Here is an 18,754-nt window from a genome sequence, read left to right on the forward strand (position 1 = left end):
CCTAGCTCCATGTACTTGAAGCTCAAAGTCCCTATTGGTTTGGGACTCTAAGTACTAGACATGACTATAATCAGCTGCCCCTGAGAGGTGGCAAAACACCTTTAAAAGGAGATAGATTAATTTTTATATATCTCTAGGTATACTGCACATTGCTCAACCATTATATTAGTTCCGTGTGTGTGCCCGAGCCTTAAAGCTGAAGTACCAGCAAGCTTCGGAGATTTGAACCCAGAGCTACAGCATGAGGGGCAGATCACATACTCCCTGAGCTATCATACTATCCACTAAACTCTTCCACATTTAGGTAATAATGACATATAGATTCTCACAAAGCACAAGTCCCAGTCCTGAGGATGAGGATGGTATTGGGGAAAATAAAGGGATGGATCTCCTGGGGTTCGCTCCTGTACCAGAAGCTCCAACTCTCTCAATTTCTGATCTGGCCTTTCATCAAGTGAGTCTAGTGTCACATTATCCTCCTGGACACCCTTGTCCCAATCCCAGTGTTTGCTCTATGGAATAGTAGCCCATTAGTTTGGGACTTGAAATAACTATAATACAGCTGTATGGTGGGGCAGGTCTTAGTAGAAAAAATCTACTGTGCTCTTAAAGTACCATGGAAGTAATGCTCTTTCAAATAACTGTTAGATCAGGGATTCAAACCCAGGTCTCCAGGGTGAGAGGCAGCCAACATACCCACTGAGACATCTCACAGCTCTGCTCTCACTATGTGTAACACAGAAGACCTTGCTCTGGTAACCTATTAAAGGGGTACTCCAGTGAAAATCTATTTTTTTTTCTTTTAAATCAACTGGTTTAAGAAAGTTATATAGATTTGTATTTACCAATTTCCAGTCTTCCAGTACTTATCAGCTGCTGTATGTCCCGTAGAAAGTGGTGGATTCTTTCCAGTCTGAATAGTTCCTGACATGGACAGAGGTGGCAGCAGAGAGCACTGCGTCACACTGAAAAGAAAACAATTCATGCAGGACATACATCAGCTGATAAGTACTGGAACACAAGAGATTTTTGGAAACCAGTTGATTTGAAAGAAAAAGATCTATGCTGGAGTATCCTTTTAATTTACAGCGAACAGAAATAACCCCCCTTCCCTTAATTTGTAGCCCTAAAAAATGTCTGTTTTGATTTTTAATTTGGGGCTACAAATAGCAAAATGGCTACAAACATGGGCGAACATTCAAAATGCTTTAAAAGGATTAAAGATAACTATGGGAAGACTTAAGATTTTTTCATTGAAGAAAATTACAAATCTATAAAACTTTCTGGAACCAGATGATTTGAAAGAAAAAGATTTCCGCTGGAGTACCCCTATAAATATATATAAAGTTACATCATGCAAAGACTTAAATTGGCCCGACCATCTTATAAAATAAACAGATTTATCAAACATGGAGGAAAGTGAGACTGTCTCAGTTGCCCCTAGTAACCAATCAGATTCCACCTCTCATTCCTCACAGACTCTTTGAAAAATGAAAGGTGGAATCTGATTGGTTGCTAGGGGCGACTGAGCCAGTTTCACTTTACACCATGTTTGATAAATCTCCCCCAAAGTGCTGTTAAAACGCAGGATAAACACCAACATGTTTCAAACAGAGCATCTATTCTTCCTCATGGCATCATATTTATTTTATCCTAAACAGGTGCTTTTGCCCCTCTGAGTGTCTCCTACACAGAGAGATGGGGCCATAACATGAGGAGCTGCTCCTAAATTAGAAACCCCACAGACATGTTGTCCTGGTAGCATGTGGGGGACATATTGTACTGTGACGGCTGATTTCCAAGAACACCTAATGACAGCCGGGACTGGCACGGCATGGGACTGGCACAGCATCTAATTACTGTATCATCACCAGGATGTACTGACCCCGGGGACTGTTTCATCTTCCTACAGGTCTGCCAGGAATAATCCCTTCTTACCTTCTGAATAGAGTACCAGGAAATCCATTCCAAAGAGAGAACATGGCCCAGGGCGATCACCTACAGGAGAGGTCATGTGAGAAGATGAAGGAGTAGTTTTCCCTATTATGAACCTTCACTAAACTATCTACTGTAGGGAGCACAATGAGACACATCTACCATATGGAGGCAAAGAGGGACCTAACTACTATATGGGGGCACAGAGTTTCCTGACTACTACATGGAGGCACAGAGGGGCATATTTACTGTAGAGGAGCACAGATAGACATATCTACTATATTAAGGCAAAGATGGGCTTAATTAATATATTGGGGCAGCAAAGAGGTGTTATCCAGTGTCTACTGATTATGTTTTCTTGTTTAATCAGATAGCTCCCTTAAAAGTACATAGTGTGAGGTAAAACATGTGTAGGAAAGATTAGTCCAGTATTGTATCCAAAAGAAAAAGCAGTAGTGTCTCTGCTAAAGAGACTTTCCAGGGCCTGGCCCAGAGGCCAGGATCCATCTGCTAAGAATTTTGCCGCAATGTGCTAGGTTTCCTTAGCGGTCTCCCCGATGGCTAGCTTTTAGCTTTTACTCACTAGATGGGTCCTGGGGCTCTGTGTCACTATATGCCCATGGACAGCATTAGGCAGATCTTCATTGCCGCAGATTCAGGTACTTCTAAGAAGTATTTACACCTGAGTACCTAAGGGTTTAGATGGGACCCCCATCAGGTAGCCCACTTTTGTCTTAGTGAAGTCTAAGTCAAGTCTAGTCTAAATTCAGTAAAGGATTGAAAGTGATTTATCTCAAATCTCAAGTATTCTACATTCTACCTGCACTAGGCAATGATCTTAAAGTTTCCAGTGTAAAAGTCTTCCAAGCGCCAAGCTTATAACAAGAGATCTCAGTCATTAACCTCTAACTGTATCTTCTGTCCCTTATTGAAGAGGACTGTGCTTTGTTGTGTACTGTGCCTTTAGAAGTTTACAATTTGCACCTATTTAAGCTGTAGTTCCAGACACTACACCTGCTCCTACACTGTTCTAATTTAACCGTACCAATCATACCCTGTGACAAGAGCTGAGAGAGTATGCTACCACCTGCCCTAACTAACACCACTGGGCTGCCCTGGGTTACTGTATATCTACCATATCAGGGCACAGACAGATCTTATTTTACTATATGGGGGCACACTAACTACTATGTTGCACAGAGAGGGACCTACATGCTATATGGGGGCACAGAGGGGCCTAACTACTATGTTGCACAGAGAGGGACCTACATGCTATATGGGGGCACAGAGGGGCCTAACTACTATGTTGCACAGAGAGGGACCTACATGCTATATGGGGGCACAGAGGGGCCTAACTACTATGTTGCACAGAGAGGGACCTACATGCTATATGGGGGCACAGAGGGGCCTAACTACTTTGTTGCACTTAGAGGGACCTACATACTATATGGGGGCACAGATGGAGGCTTTTCCACTTTAGAGCTACAATTCTGGCAAATGGGAATAAAAATTGACCCAATGATCACGGTGGTAAATCTAGGAAATGGCCGTACTGGGCACTAGAAATGCTGGGTGACTAATCCATGTGACCTCTTTGGTTTAGGATAACATGGCTTATGTGAAGTTGTTGGCAGAGCTGATGCCTCCTCATACCCCCTGGCACTTCCTGGCACTGCCAGCACTGTGTATATTACAAGTCATTAGTTATAGTGATCTGTGTAAGTAGCCTCCGGGGATATTTCTGGAGACAAATCCTCAGATCCTTCTGCATAACAAGTTAGAGTCACCTTTTCCAGATTATGACTATAGTTTCCATATACTTATAAGGTATAGAAAAATGAAGAGTCTGTGCACATAAATAAGATTCATTCATTTACATGTGTATCGTATAATCAGAGGTGTGGTGAGCAGGAGGGGTAGTGCAGGGGTAGCTGGGTGAAATAGTGCATTGTCACATGGCGATGCTAGCGACCCTGTGTACCACATACACAATCCTTTTTAAATGAGCTGCTTCAGTTATACAAAGTGCAGGTGAATGATGTCTGACATTAAAATTCCCTGAAACAACTGTAACTTACAGACATGGAGAGAAAAGAGCTGCTGCACATCACACCTATGGTGCACACTAATGCCGCTAAGCTATATTTAAAAACCACGCCAGGATGTTGGTATACAATTTGATCCAACCATATGGCCTTATGTACCATGTGCAGGTCTCCTGGTTCACATGGGTCCCTACACTAAATCAACACTGTGTCGGTCAGCGACCGCCAACCCCGCAAGGCCAGCGCAAGCAGGGAAGGGAGGCCACGAAATTGCCCTGCAATCCCACTGTCGCCGGACCAAACCCCAGCGGGACTTGCACGTGGTACATGAGGCAATATGGTTTGATCAAATTATATACCAACATCCTGGCGCTGGTTTTTAAATGTAGCCGAGAGGCATTAGTGTCAGCCATAGGTGCGGAGCTCCTTTATCTTCATGTCCGTATTTTACATGTCTCCCTTTTCTGAGTACTAGCACTCCTCCGGTAAGACCCATGTGACCCCAATTAGCAGGAAGCACCTGTGCACGCATGGCAAGTACCTCCTAGTTTTCCCATTCTACCCGCTGGAGCAATGGTGAGTAGTTAGACCATGATCACACTTGTGTTGCTTGGTGGCAGCTTTCTCCGCTGGCAGCGCCTGCAGGGTTTTGGGGGGCCCTTGGGGATTGGTCCTGTGACATTGGGGTTGCAGGGCCATTCCATGGCCTCCCTTCCCTGTTTGCGCTCGCTTTGCAGGGTTGGCGGTCGCTGACTGACACAGTGTGGAGTTAGTGTAGGGACTCATGTGAACCAGGGGACCTGCACGTGGTACATGAGGCAATATGGTTTGATCAAATAATATACCAACATCCTGGCATTGGTTTTTAAATATAGCCGAGAAGCATTAGTGTCAGCCATAGGTGTGAGGTGCAGCAGCTCCTTTGTCTCCATGTCCGTATACAACTGTAAGGCTGGGTTCACACTGCATTTTTAGCATACGTTTAACGGATCCGGTTTTTTTAACGGCAAAAAAAAAAAATATTGTCAGCAACATTTTTGTGTCTGTCAAAAAAACGTATCAGTTTCGATCCGTTTTTTTTTTATAATGGAAGTCAATGGAAAAACGGATCAAAATGATGATCCTCCAGGATTCAGTCAGTAGTTAGGTAAGTGCTAACAACCAAAAGCTCTGCTGCAGCTTGCTAGGTTCCCTTAGGGATCTCCTCGACAGCTAGCTCTACTCACTAGGTGGGACCTACATCACTGGATCTATGTCACTCATGCTCATGGACAGCATTAGGCAGGAATTCATGCCCATGGGTGTAGGTACTTGTTCTCTAAGCCCCAACAGCTTAGTACCTTAGGGTCTAGATAGGGCCCCATTAGCATGAATTAGTCAGTCCAATGCCACTAAAGTCGAGCCAGTACCAGCAAGAAGCTGAGAAGACTATTGTCAAGTATATCTAAAGTATTTCTAATCTAAAGTATATTCAAGCATTACATTTTCCCAGTTTAAGTGATATTTAAGAAGATCTGCTTGCTGGACTCTTTGTTTCCGTGTGTCCATGTGTGTCCATGTGTCAGTACATCCAGGGTTGTGAGCATACCACTCTTGGCCACCATGACAAGTGCCTTTATTTATTTATATTCTTGAACTCCTAAGTGTCTCCTTTGTTGAGGGAACAGATGGCTCCATAACATGAGAAGATGCTACTTAATTAGAAAACCCCACAGACATGTTGTCCTGGTACCATGTGGGGGACATCTTGTACTGTGACGAGTGATTTCCAAGAAAACACAATGACAGCCAGGACTGGCACAGCATGGGACTGGCACAGCATCTATTTACAGTATCATCACCATGACCAAGGTATTGACAAGGCCATACATTAACACTCCCCACCTGTTTTCCACCCCCACCCCTTAACCGCTAATCTCCCCAAAAAACCACAGACACCTTGTCAGGAACTTACCTGACCGCGCTCCAGGGACATCTGTCCCAGCTGGAGCGCAGCCCCGCCTTCCTCGCCGGGGCCGGGTGACGTCACGGAGACCCGACGGCGTCCCTGGTTACCAAGGGCGCCGCGGGCTCCGATGACGTGCGGCAGCTCGGTTGAGCGTTGTACGCTCAGCTGAGCAGAATTAGGCTCAAGCTGAGTGGCAGACACCACTGCCACCCGGCTTGCAGCCTGCTCATGTGTGAATAGTCAGGACTCAGGAGTCTGGACCAATCACACTCTGGTCTGGGCTCCTGGTCCTGTATTTAAAGAGCCAGCGGTCATTTACTGATCGCTGGCTATTTGGTTAATACCCTGGTCCCAGCTCCCCTGTATCTATTCCTGTAAACCCCTTCCTAATTCCCTCTGACTGTTTGCTCTGTTATCTGACCCCCTGCCTGACCTTTGACTATCCGATTGCCTTCTGACTACTGCGCTGCTCGTTTGGTTTTGACTTGGCCTGTTAACTATTCTATATTGTGTTTACCTGTCTGTCTCGTTTTGTGTCCCACGTATATAGTACAGGGAACGTCTTTGTGGTTGTCCACGGCCGCCTAGGGCCGATTGAGGCAAGTAGGTAGGGACAGTGGGGTGGGGGCAGACCTAGGGCCCACTGTCTCGTCCTGTTCGTATCTCCCAGCCCTGACACATCTTTTGGATTTTAATGGCCACAGCAGCCGTTTATTAACCCCTTAACGACATAGGGCGTATATTTAAGCCCTGATGCCGTTAGGGACGTTCAGAGCGGGGCCGTGTGGCGACCCCGCTTTGAACCGCGGCGGTCCCGGGTGCCGCTTGTAGCCCGGGACCGCAGGTATTAGCGGGCACGGTCCGATCGCGGTGCCCGCTAATACAGTAATCAGATTACCGGACGCAGCGTCATCCCTGGTGTCTAGTGGGGAGATCGCTCCTCCGGGATGTTATCCCGGAGGAGCGATCTCCGTAACTGAAGCCGGCCGGGGACCGCTCCAAGATGGCGCCGTCCTCGGCTCGGCACTCGTTTACTTCCGGCTGCAGCAGCCGAAAGCAAACGAGTGCCGATCTCATGGATCTCTGCAGCATATCTATGCAGCACAAATCTCTATGAGAGATCAGAGCACTTATACTAGAAGTCCCCCAGGGAGGCTTCTAGTATAAGTCTTCTAGTAAAAAGCCCCCTCCCCTAATAAAAGTCTGAATCACCCCCCTTTTCCCAGGTTATTAATAAAAATAAATAAATAAACAAACATGTTTGCTATCGCCGCGTGCGTAATCACCCGAACTATTAATTAATCACATTCCTGATCTCGCACGGTAAACGGCGTCAGCGCAAAAAAAATCCCAATGTGCAAAATTGAGTATTTTTGGTCGCATCAAATCCAGAAAAAATTGTAATAAAAAGCGATCAAAAAGTCGTATATGCGCAATCAAGGTACCGATAGAAAGATCACATCATGGCGCAAAAAATGACACCTCACACAGCCCCATAGACCAAAGGATAAAAGCGCTATAAGCCTGGGAATGGAGCGATTTTAAGTGACGTATATTTGTTGACAATGGTTTGAATTTTTTACAGGCCATCAGATACAATATAAGTTATACATGTTACATATCGTTGTAATCGTAACGACTTGAGGAACATGCATAACAAGTCAGTTTTACCCCAGGGCGAATGGCGTAAAAACAAATTTTCCCCAAATAAACAAAATGCGTTTTTTTTTTTCAATTTCACCACACTTTGAATTTTTTTCTGGTTTCGCAGTGTACTTTATGCAAAAATTCAGCATGTCATTGCAAAGTACAATTCGTGACGCAAAAAATAAGGGCTCATGCGGGTTTCTAGGTGGAAAAATGCAAGTGCTATGGCCTTTTAAGCACAAGGAGGAAAAAACAAAACGCAAAAATCGAAATTGGCTCTGTCCTTAAGGGGTTAAACATCCTCTTTTATTGCATTAACAAATATGTAAACAAATATATACAACATATATATATATATATATGTCAGACAGATATACTTGACGGGGCGGTCCTCGGAGCCCAAAAACCCCCAGGCGGCTTCTTGCCAAAACTCACCTGCACACAGGATTTGGCTCTAGCCAACAAGCACCTAACCCAGAGACACCAGACTAACACCCGTAGTGCAGGGCCACTGATACCTCCTCTTATGGAGGTCGTACCCCCCACTTAAGCCAGTGGCTATTTACTACTGCTGCCCAGCAATAACAATCTCCATAGCCCCAGGGAGTCCGGAACCACTCCACGGTCCCCTCCCATCACATCCAATTTCCATTACACCAACTCCAACCCCGAGGACCCCCACCGCCACAGGCGACAACACATGACCCCTTAGGTGTTGGCGTCCCGCCACAACCGCAGTGCAACATCAATCCCGTCTCTAAGAGACAAGTACCACAGGTCCGTCCCTACGGCGTTCAGGTGGATTCCATCTCTGCGCCAGAACGTCCCATCGCCCGCCTCCAATTCGGTGTGGACAGCTACCGCGCTGTTCCTTGCCACAAAGCGTGCCATGGCCCTATTTACTGTAATGCACACCTTGTTGATTCTCACCACTGACCGCGCCATCCCACCTCTTACAGGGCACAATATTAGACCAAACTGTAACAAGTTTTGGAAACATAGACCACAACCTCAACATATCGAAATTCATGTCCGCCACTAACTCTCTAATTGAGACAGCCCCCTAACATGAAGCAACAAAATGTCCGGCGTCCTATGCAGCTGAGCGTTCTGGTGAAATTCAGGCAGGACCCTCCGCCACCTCATACCCCTCAGCCCCAACCACCGAATTACCGCCTCCACGCGGGAAACACCCAGATGTCTGCCGTCCGGCCTCACTGCTGCCCGCAAAGCTCCCCAGTGGACATAGGAATGTCCCATGATCCAAATTATCCCAGGATCCAAACATTCTCCCAAAGCAAGCCCCCTGGCACTTTTGATGACGGACTGCCCAGCTCCCCCAAGCGAAGAGCCCCGAAGAATGCCAAAGAAAAAGCCACCCTGAACAGCGTGGCCTCCCTCTTGGACCGACACACCGTCCCCAGCTGATCCCCCACAGCCCCCAAAACCTGGCGTTGATCTCTCGCTCTGTACCCTTTCCTAAAACCCTTGACCACCTGCCGAACCAAAAATGACTAGGTAACATTCTAGAGACCCCGCAGCTTGCATCCGAAAGCCACCCCAGCTAACAACCGGTTCAATCTCGGGACAGTCCAACCCTCCTCCCGGAAGTGCCCCACCAACAACAAAAGACCCATATCCTCCTCGCCCGAGACACCCTACCTACTTTGCCATTCAGACCATTGTGTCCACGCTGCCTAATACCCCACCCAAGTTCCTGGCGTTACCAACTCTCTGATCAGCTGACCAGCCGACCGAAGGGCAGCCTCCACAGCTCCTCCGGAAATGGATCCCCCTCCACGTACGCCCCCGGGGCCAGAGCACGGAAGCGGTCCCACTGTGAACGAGACAGAGCACCGGCAATTGAGTTACATACTCCTGGAACATGAACCGCCGTCACCAACGCATTCAAGGACAAGCACTGCAACACCAAGTGCTGAAGGAGCCGCACCGCCGGGGGCGACGCTGCCGTCAACCCATTAATTGCTGATAAAACGCTCATATTGTCACAGCGGAACCGCACCTTTTTCTTCCTGAACCTGTTCCCCCATATGGAAACCGCCACCACAATGGGCAACAATTCGAGCAAAGTCAGGTTGCGCATGAACCCCGCCTCGATCCATGTGTCTGGCCACGAACCCCAACACCAACAGCCCTGCAAAAATACCCCAAACCCCCCAACTCCCGCCGCATCGGTAAAAAGGTCAAAATCCGGCACGTCCACCAGTGCCTCCATCAGCAATGACTGCCTATTGTACAACGCCAAAAACGAGTCCCACACTTCCAGATCGTCTCTCAGCTCCTGCCTTAGCCGCACAAAACACGATTCCCGCTGTCCCTTGAGCCAGGCGCAGACAGAAAACCCTCCCCATCGGCATGATTCGACATGCGAAGCTCAGCTTGCCGAGCAAAGATTGCAAATCCTTAAGGGTCAGTTTCCGCAACCGCCAAGCCCTCCTGACCCCGTCCCTCAGGTCCAACACCTTTTCTTCTGGCAGGCTGAACTTCATGCGCACTGTGTCGATCAGAATCCCCCAAAAATTCAACACTGTGACCGGCCCTTCCGTTTTTTTAGTTGCCAGCGGGATCCTGAACGCCGGAAAAAGCCCTTTCCAACGCGTGCAGCAAAACCGAACACCCCCCTGACCCTGCCAGACCTATGCACAGAAAGTCATCCAAATGATGGATGACTGACTGAATGCCCGAAGTGTCCTGGACCACCCACTCCAAGAACGTGCTGAACGTCTCAAAGTAGGTGCAGGAGAGCGAGAAGACCATCGGCAAACAGTGGTCTACATAATACCCGCCCTCCCAAAAACACCCCAACAGATGCATGGACTCAGGATGTACCTACTTCATCAACTTTTCCGCCACTACCCCCGGATGAGCAATTGCCGACCTCAAGTTACGTGTGGTCTGCTCCCCTACACCCCCAACCGACGGAATCCGGAACCCCTCTGAAAACGGCTGAGCGGCCGCCCTATCAGGGTATCTACTTAGAAAACCCTGCATTGCTGCCAGACGCATCGTAATCACTCCCTTTTCACATCCTTGCTGCCGCGCTGCTTGTTCTTTTTAAAGCAGCGCGCCGCACCGTGGGACACGCCACAGAAGGAGCATTCGTACTTGAACTTGCACTTGGCTCCAAATTTGCATGCCCCCTCATTAAAGAAGAAGTACAGCCCCCGTTGCACCGCTGCCGAATGCTTGGGCTGGCTAGAACCCCCGATGGACCATGGAAAGGACTGTCCACAACCCCCCGCCCACACCGACGCCGTGACAACCACAGACCTATGTCCTTGTGGTCCCAACAGATGTTGGGCCACAAGGCCTTCCTCTGTACGAAATTGTTTGTCGTATGGGAGCCAAGCCTAGCCCCCATACACCCTGTAAGCCTCCCCTATCGCATCTAGATAGCAGAACAAACCACAGCAGTTGTTCGGCGCCTTTTCCCCAATGACGCTGGCTAGGATGGAGAAGGCTTACAGCCAATTGGTAAAAGTGCGAGGTATCAGTCGATACCTCTTCATTTCCTCTTTATCCTTGTTCTCCTCTGAAGGCTTAACCTTGTCCAAATTAAATTTCTCTAAAGGCAACAAGGAGAAGATCTCCACGTATTCCCTTCTCCATATCTTCTCCCTGACCTCCGGCTTCAAATGGGCCCCCAATGCCCCTTCGAAGCACACATATACCTCCCCCCTTGCAGCGTCCCCCAACCGCACAAACTCACCCTCACCATCCACCTCCTTGTCCTCCGTAGACACAGACCTGGCCTGCGACCTCCCCTGCGCCGAGCAGTGCCAGCCGTTCCTGCCACCACAGCCCCATCATCACCTGGAAGAGGGGGGAGGACTTCCCCCCTCAGATGCGAGTCCCGCCTGGTCCCGCCTGGGGTGCTGGGAGGAGACAGCCCGGAGGGTCCCAAGGGGGGCTCCCGATCCGGCGCCAAACTCGGGGGGTCACCTCAGGGCTCAAGCGCTCAGGAGGCCGGGACCTCCTAGCTCATTTTGGGGGAGACGCCGCTGGCTGTGCAGCGTCCCCGGACCCCAGCAGATCTTGGACCTGGGCCTGCAGCCACTCCTGGCCCCGCACATCGGCCTCTCTTCACAGCTGCTGAAGCAGCACCTTAACGGGCTCCATAAGGTAAGCAGGTGATACACTACCACACACAGATTTCACCAACTGCTTAACCTAATATGGCTGCCGACCCCCTGTGTAGCTCACCTATATAACCTGCTATAACCTGTTATTGTCCAATCAGATAGCTCCCTGAAGGGTACATAGTGTGAAGTAAAACAGGTTTAGGACAGATTAGTCCAGTATTGGAGCCAAGAGAATGAGCAGTAGTGTTGTCCCTGATGAAAAGACTTCCCAGGGCCTGGCCCAGAGGGCAGGACCCATCTATGGGTACCTTATCCAAAGATTGTATTCTTTATCTCAAGTATCCTCCAACCTGGCCATGCCAGGCTTGTGAAACCAGTGGTGAAGCTATTATAAATGGGGGATCAAGGCCTATCTACAATAGAGGGACTAACTTCTTTTCTACCCTCCAGATACTCTTAAGACAGCAATTAGGTAGGAGCAAAGTGATGTCAAAAACTCTGCTATAACATGCCAGGTTTCCTTAGGGGTCTCCCTGATGCCTAGCTTCACCCTAGCCCTGTGTTCCTGATTCTGTGTCACTGAATGCCCATGGACAGCATTAGGCGGATTTTCATTGCCACCTATGCAGGTTCTTATTTCTAGAAGCCCCTACACCAGAATACCTAAGGTTCTAGATAAGACAGGTAAGGTAGTCCACTGTTATCTGAGTCACGTTGAGTCCAAGTCGAGTCTAGTCTAAAGTCAGTCAAGTATTGCAAGTGATTTATCTCAAGTATTCTAGTCTACCTGCACTAGGCAAAGATCTTAAAGTAAAAGTATTCAAAGCGCCCAGCTCATAACAAGAGATCTCAGTCAGTAACTTTAACTGTTTCTTCTGCCCCTTATTTAGGAGAACTTTGCTTTCGTTGTGTACTGTTCCTTTTGGAGCTTACAAGTAAAGTTGCGCCTGTTTCAGTCTAAGCTGTAGTTCCTCGCACTACACCTGCACTTACCCTGCTCTACTTTAACAGGCGTGTGTCTGGAACTCAAGGAGGGCACATACTACTCAGAGCCGTGACAAGAGCTGAGAAAGTATGCTACTCCCTGCCCTAACTAACACCACTGGGCTGCCCTGGGTTACTGCATATCTACTATATGAGGGCACAGAGGGGCCTAACTACTATATTGCACAGAGAAGGACTTACATACGAGAGTTGTGGACACAAATATAGATAAATCCAGAATTAAAGTGGTCAGCATGCTGTTTGTCCCTGGTTCATCATTGGCCCATAGGATCAATTCCCCTGGTGGTCCCCAGATTCCCCAGTCCAATAGTGGGCTAATGTGTGAGATAGCAAAAAGAAAAAAAGTGGCAGACAAGCCCATATGAAATAAGAAGGAACAAACCAACCTACTTATATTAATTTTATATTCCTTCTACTCTGTATTTCCCATCAATTTCATGTACAGAATCTTTCATATGCAACAATCCTGACATTTCTCATTGTCCTGAAGCTGCGGAGAAGTATATACAGTATATATGTAATCTGTAGATGATAGAACGTGAGATCAAACCTGGCACCAACACAATCATCATCTGATAAATTGCAGCAAACACCTTGAAGCTTCAGGTTAGGATCTCAGTGTCCTTTATTGTTTGCTAAGTCACCAACCTGCGCTGTATCCTGGCTGTATATATATACGGCGCCATCACCCGGTGCAGGGTATGTGCGGCTGAGCTGAGGTTATATCCACTCATCTCCACCATGAAGGCCATCACCATTCTCCTCCTTGGGGTCTTCTCCAGCTTCTTTGGTAAGTGTCTCCATCAGTGTTGGGAGCCCCTTCTCCTGCCAGTCACCCAGCTTTCCCAGGCTCCAGAACAGCCTAGTTATCCTCTGGCCTCCATATAGCTGGATGGTTAGGCAGGTTTATCATTCTGGTTTTGTGAGAAAGCTGGATTACTACTGCAGGGGAGAAGTGATAGAAGCCATATTAGCTGTAACCCAGCTTTCCCAGAGACAGATAGGATTCTACATATTATATAATGGCTTCAGATTTCTGGTATTTAACTTTTTATTTTGCAGTTTCTGCTCAGAAAAGACCCTCTGATGAATACCCCATGCTTTTCTTTGACAATCTTTGTGACCTAAAATTCCCCTTGGTAGGAGCTGTTCACATAGATATGGTGTTAGCTCCCTCTAGTGGTGGTTGCATACAGACTCAATCTCCTCATATAACTCTATGGCTGTATAAAGGGTGTTGGAAAAATGGACTCGTCACTATAAACATATCCAGTATGATGCAGTGTCTGGTAACCCCATTCTACCTTCATTACCAACAAGGGAAGAAGTGGCCTTAGTGTAAAGCTGTCACCCTGGGATCTACTATACCCAGCAATATAGAGACCAGTAGTAGTAGTGGGAGATTGGAAAGTAGGGCTAGAGCCAGGCTGATGGCCAATAACTGCAAGCCCGCATGACTGGGGGTTGCATTTCAGTAGTGGGATCTACATGGAGGGGTGGGGGGTGTTAATACATATAGAGGAAAATAAAAGTGCAGGAAGCCTGTCCATGCTGGTCTGGCAGGTTGTCCCTCCAGCCCCCCCCCCCCCCCTTATTCAAAGTCTCTTAGGAGTTAATTGTCTGGATAGTTAAGAGCAGTATCATGGCTGGCCACAGTGTAACTATAGTTGGCTCTTATAAATTCAAAGAAAGGTTTCAGCTCACCACATTTGCATAATACTGTCCCCAGCCCAGTGCACGGCACTGTAGTGTTGTTAAGGACGTCACATCTTGTATAGCTTGCGAAGCAATAACAACATGGCGCTGACCTACACATGAAGAGATGTTACATTCCTTAAAGAGTCGCTGTCGTTATAACTATCAAAATCTAAATCAACAGTAGATGTGATACACAGCAAGTTTGCAATATACATTCATTATTTTTTTGTTGTTATCATGCTGTAAAACAAAGCAGAACTTGCCAGAAATCCAGGTCCAGTCTCCTGAAGGCAGCTACATAAGAGCTATACTTACTGTATCCAGGTCCAGTCTCCTGAAGGCTGCTATATAACAGCTATACTTACTGTATCCAGGTCCAGTCTGCTGAAGGCTGCTATATAACAGCTAGACTTACTGTATCCAAGTCCAGTCTCCTGAAGGCTCCTATATAACAGCTAGACTTACTGTATCCAGGTCCAGTCTCCTGAAGGCAGCTATATGGCAGCTATACTTACTGTATCCAGGTCCAGTCTCCTGAAGGCAGCTATATAACAGCTAGACTTACTGTATCCAAGTCCAGTCTCCTGAAGGCTCCTATATAACAGCTAGACTTACTGTATCCAGGTCCAGTCTCCTGAAGGCAGCTATATGGCAGCTATACTTACTGTGTCCAGGTCCAGTCTGCTGAAGGCAGCTATATAACAGCTATACTTACTGTATCCAGGTCCAGTCTCCTGAAGGCAGCTATATATGAGCTATACTTACTGTATCCAGGTCCAGTCTCCTGAAGGCTGCTATATAACAGCTATACTTACTGTATCCAGGTCCAGTCTCCTGAAGTCAGCTATATAACAGCTATACTTACTGTATCCAGATCCAGTCTCCTGAAGGCAGCTATATAACAGGTGTACTTACTGTATCCAGGTCCAGTGTGCTGAAGGCTGCTATATAACAGCTATACTTACTGTATCCAGGTCCAGTCTCCTGAAGGCAGCTATATAACAGCTATACTTACTGTATCCAGGTCCAGACTCCTGAAGGCAGCTACATAACAGCTATACTTACTGTATCCAGGGCAGTAGGGGGGCAGGGGAGAAGCTGGGGTTCAGGGGGAGAAGCTGGGGGTCAGGGGGAGCAGTAGGGGGCAGGAGAGAAGCTGGGGTTTAGGGGGAGAAGCTGGGGGTCAGGGGGAGCAGTAGGGGGGCAGGGGAGAAGCTGGGGTTCAGGGGGAGAGACTGGGGGTCAGGGGGAGAGGCTGGGGTCAAGGGGAGCAGTAGGGGGTCAGGGGAGAAGTTGGTGTTCAGGGGGAGAGGCTGGGGTTCAGGGGGAGCGGCTGAGGGTCAGGGGGAGAGGCAGGGGGAGCAGAGGCAGGCTGGGCAGACTGTTCCTTCCCCCAATGCAGGTCCGGGGCCGGGGGGGGGGGGGGGGGTGAGGATATTGTTCGCCGGGGTCCGGGGCCGGAGTGAGCTTCCGGCACACACAGCCTGACAGAAGCCGGAAGCTCACAGCTGCAGCCCCGAGGTCCCGGATTTCTCTCCTGACGTCATCACCGAGCAGGAGAGAAGTTCGGACATCGCGGGGCTGCAGCTGTGAGCTTCCGGCCTCTGTCAGGCTTTGTGTGCTGGAAGCTCACTCCGGCCCCCGGACCCCGGCGAACAATGCCCTCCTCACACCAAGGAGGTGTCCAATCCAAGCATAAGCCCGAATCATTGGCTTTTTTATATATGGATATAGTAGGCTCTTATTATAGATGTTATGGAGTTTTGGGGGTCTTGGCAGCTTGGCAGGTGGAGATCCTTGAAGTTGGTAGAAAAAAAAAAACGTTAAATTAGGTGTGTGTGGGGTGGGGGGAAGCTCTTACAGCGTAGGTTTCCCTCACTCTAAAAGTAACTCTGGAATGATTAGTGAAGTCTGGAGTATTTTGTGGCTCTTATAAGAGGGGCGGCTATCTGGGAGCATGCACTTTGTGGTTACGGTGCCTCTGACCAGGTGATCACAGCTGGTGGCAATTAGGTGTTAAAGGGTTAATAGTTAGTTTCTAGGGTACCTGTGTGTGCCAGTTTTTGTAACTCCAAGGATCTCCCCTTCATTCATGTGTTTAATATCGATCATTTTGGTTCTTCTAGTTCTCTCTGTATATATGTATATACAGTGGTGCCTTGGATTAGGAGCATAATTCGTTCAGGGACCGCGCTTGTAATCCAAATCTACTCTTAAACCAAAGCAAATTTTCCCATAAGAAATCACTGAAATGCAGACAATTGGTTCCCCACCCCAAAAATAGTGATTTATTATTCTGAATAACATGTAAAACAAATGAAACAAACATTCAGAAACAGCAGAATCTGTGATATTATAAGTTACTGTACAGTATAGCAATCAGCATGTGGTATATAATGTATAGTAACTGTATAACCCTGATAACACAGCAGCTGGATATGTGATATATAAGTTACTGTACAGTATAGCAGCATGTGGTATATAATGTATAGTAACTGTATAACCCTGATAACACAGCAGCTGGATATGTGATATATAAGTTACTGTACAGTATAGCAATCAGCATGTGGTGTATAATGTATAGTAACTGTATAACCCTGATAACACAGCAGCAGCTGGATATGTGATATATAAGTTACTGTACAGTATAGCAATCAGCATGTGGTGTATAATATATAGTAACTGTATAACCCTGATAACACAGCAGCAGCTAGATATGTGATATATAAGTTACTGTATAGTATAGCAGCATGTGGTGTATAATGTATAGTAACTGTATAACCCTGATAACACAGCAGCTGGATATATGATATATAAGTTACTGTATAGTATAGCAGCATGTGGTGTATAATGTATAGTAACTGTATAACCCTGATAACACAGCACCTGGATATGTGATATATAAGTTACTGTACAGTATAGCAGCATGTGGAGTATAATGTATAGTAACCAGGGATGATTCTAGCCTCTCTGCTGCCCGAGGCGAACTATAGAATGATGCCCCCCCCCCGTCAATCCGCCCACATTATAATCCACTACTGCCCCCCCCCCCCACTGCTGTCCCCAATAAACATAATGTTTGGTCCCTTTCTGCACAGAGGATGTCAGGAGAGGAGGGGGCTGACTTTATAGGAGAGGTCCCAGCAGCACAGAGGATGTCAGGAGAGGAGGGGGCTAATCCTATAGGAGAGGTCCCAGCAGCACAGAGGATGTCAGGAGAGGAGGGGGCTAATCCTATAGGAGAGGTCCCAGCAGCACAGAGGATGTCAGGAGATGAGGGTGCTAATCCTATAGGAGAGGTCCCAGCAGCACAGAGGATGTCAGGAGAGGAGGGTGCTAATCCTATAGGAGAAGTCCCAGCAGCACAGAGGATGTCAGGAGAGGAGGGTGCTGATCGTTTAGGAGAGGTCACAGCAGCACAGAGGATGTCAGGAGAGGAGGGTGCTGATCTTTTAGGAGATGGTCCCCCTCTTCCCCCCTTATAGATGGTCCCCCTCTTCCCCCCCTTATAGATGGTCCCCCCCCCCTTATAGATGGTCCCCCTCTCCCCCCCCCTTATAGATGGTCCCCCTCTCCCCCCTCCCTTATAGATGGTCCCCCTCTCCCCCCTCCCTTATAGATGGTCCCCCTCTTTCCCCTCCCGTATAGATGGTCCAACTCTCCCCCCCCCCTTATAGATGGTCCCCCTCTTCCCTCTCTCCCCCCCTTATAGATGGTCCCCCTCTCCCCCCCCCTTATAGATGGTCCCCCTCTTCCCCCCCCTTATAGATGGTCCCCTCTCCCTTATAGATGGTCCCCCTCTCCCCCTCCCTTATAGATGGTCCCCTCTCCCTTATAGATGGTCCCCCTCCCCCCCTTATACATGGTCCCCCTCTCCCCCCTCCCTTATAGATGCCCCCCCCTTATAGATGGTCCCCCTCTTTCCCCCTCCCTTATAGATGGTCCCCCTCTTCCCCCCCTTATAGATGGTCCCCCTCTTCCCCCCCCCCTTATAGACAGTCCCCCTCCCGCCCCTCCCTTATAGATGGTCCCCCCCTTATAGATGGTCCCCCTCTTTCCCCCCTCCCTTATAGATGCCCCCCCCTTATAGATGGTCCCCCTCTTTCCCCCCTCCCTTATAGATGGTCCCCCTCTTCCCTCTCCCCCTCCCTTATAGATGGTCCCCCCTTATAGATCGTCCCCCTCTTCCCCCCCTACCTTATAGATCGTCCCCCTCTTTCCCCCCTCCCTTATAGATGGTCCCCCTCTCCCCCCTCCCTTATAGATGGTCCCCCTCTTTCCCCCCTCCCTTATAGATGGTCCCCCTCTCCCCCCTCCCTTATAGATGGTCCCCCTCTTTCCCCTCCCTTATAGATGGTCCCCCTCTTCCCCCC

Source organism: Dendropsophus ebraccatus, chromosome 14 (assembly GCF_027789765.1).
Source record: "Dendropsophus ebraccatus isolate aDenEbr1 chromosome 14, aDenEbr1.pat, whole genome shotgun sequence".
NCBI lineage: Eukaryota > Metazoa > Chordata > Amphibia > Anura > Hylidae > Dendropsophus > Dendropsophus ebraccatus.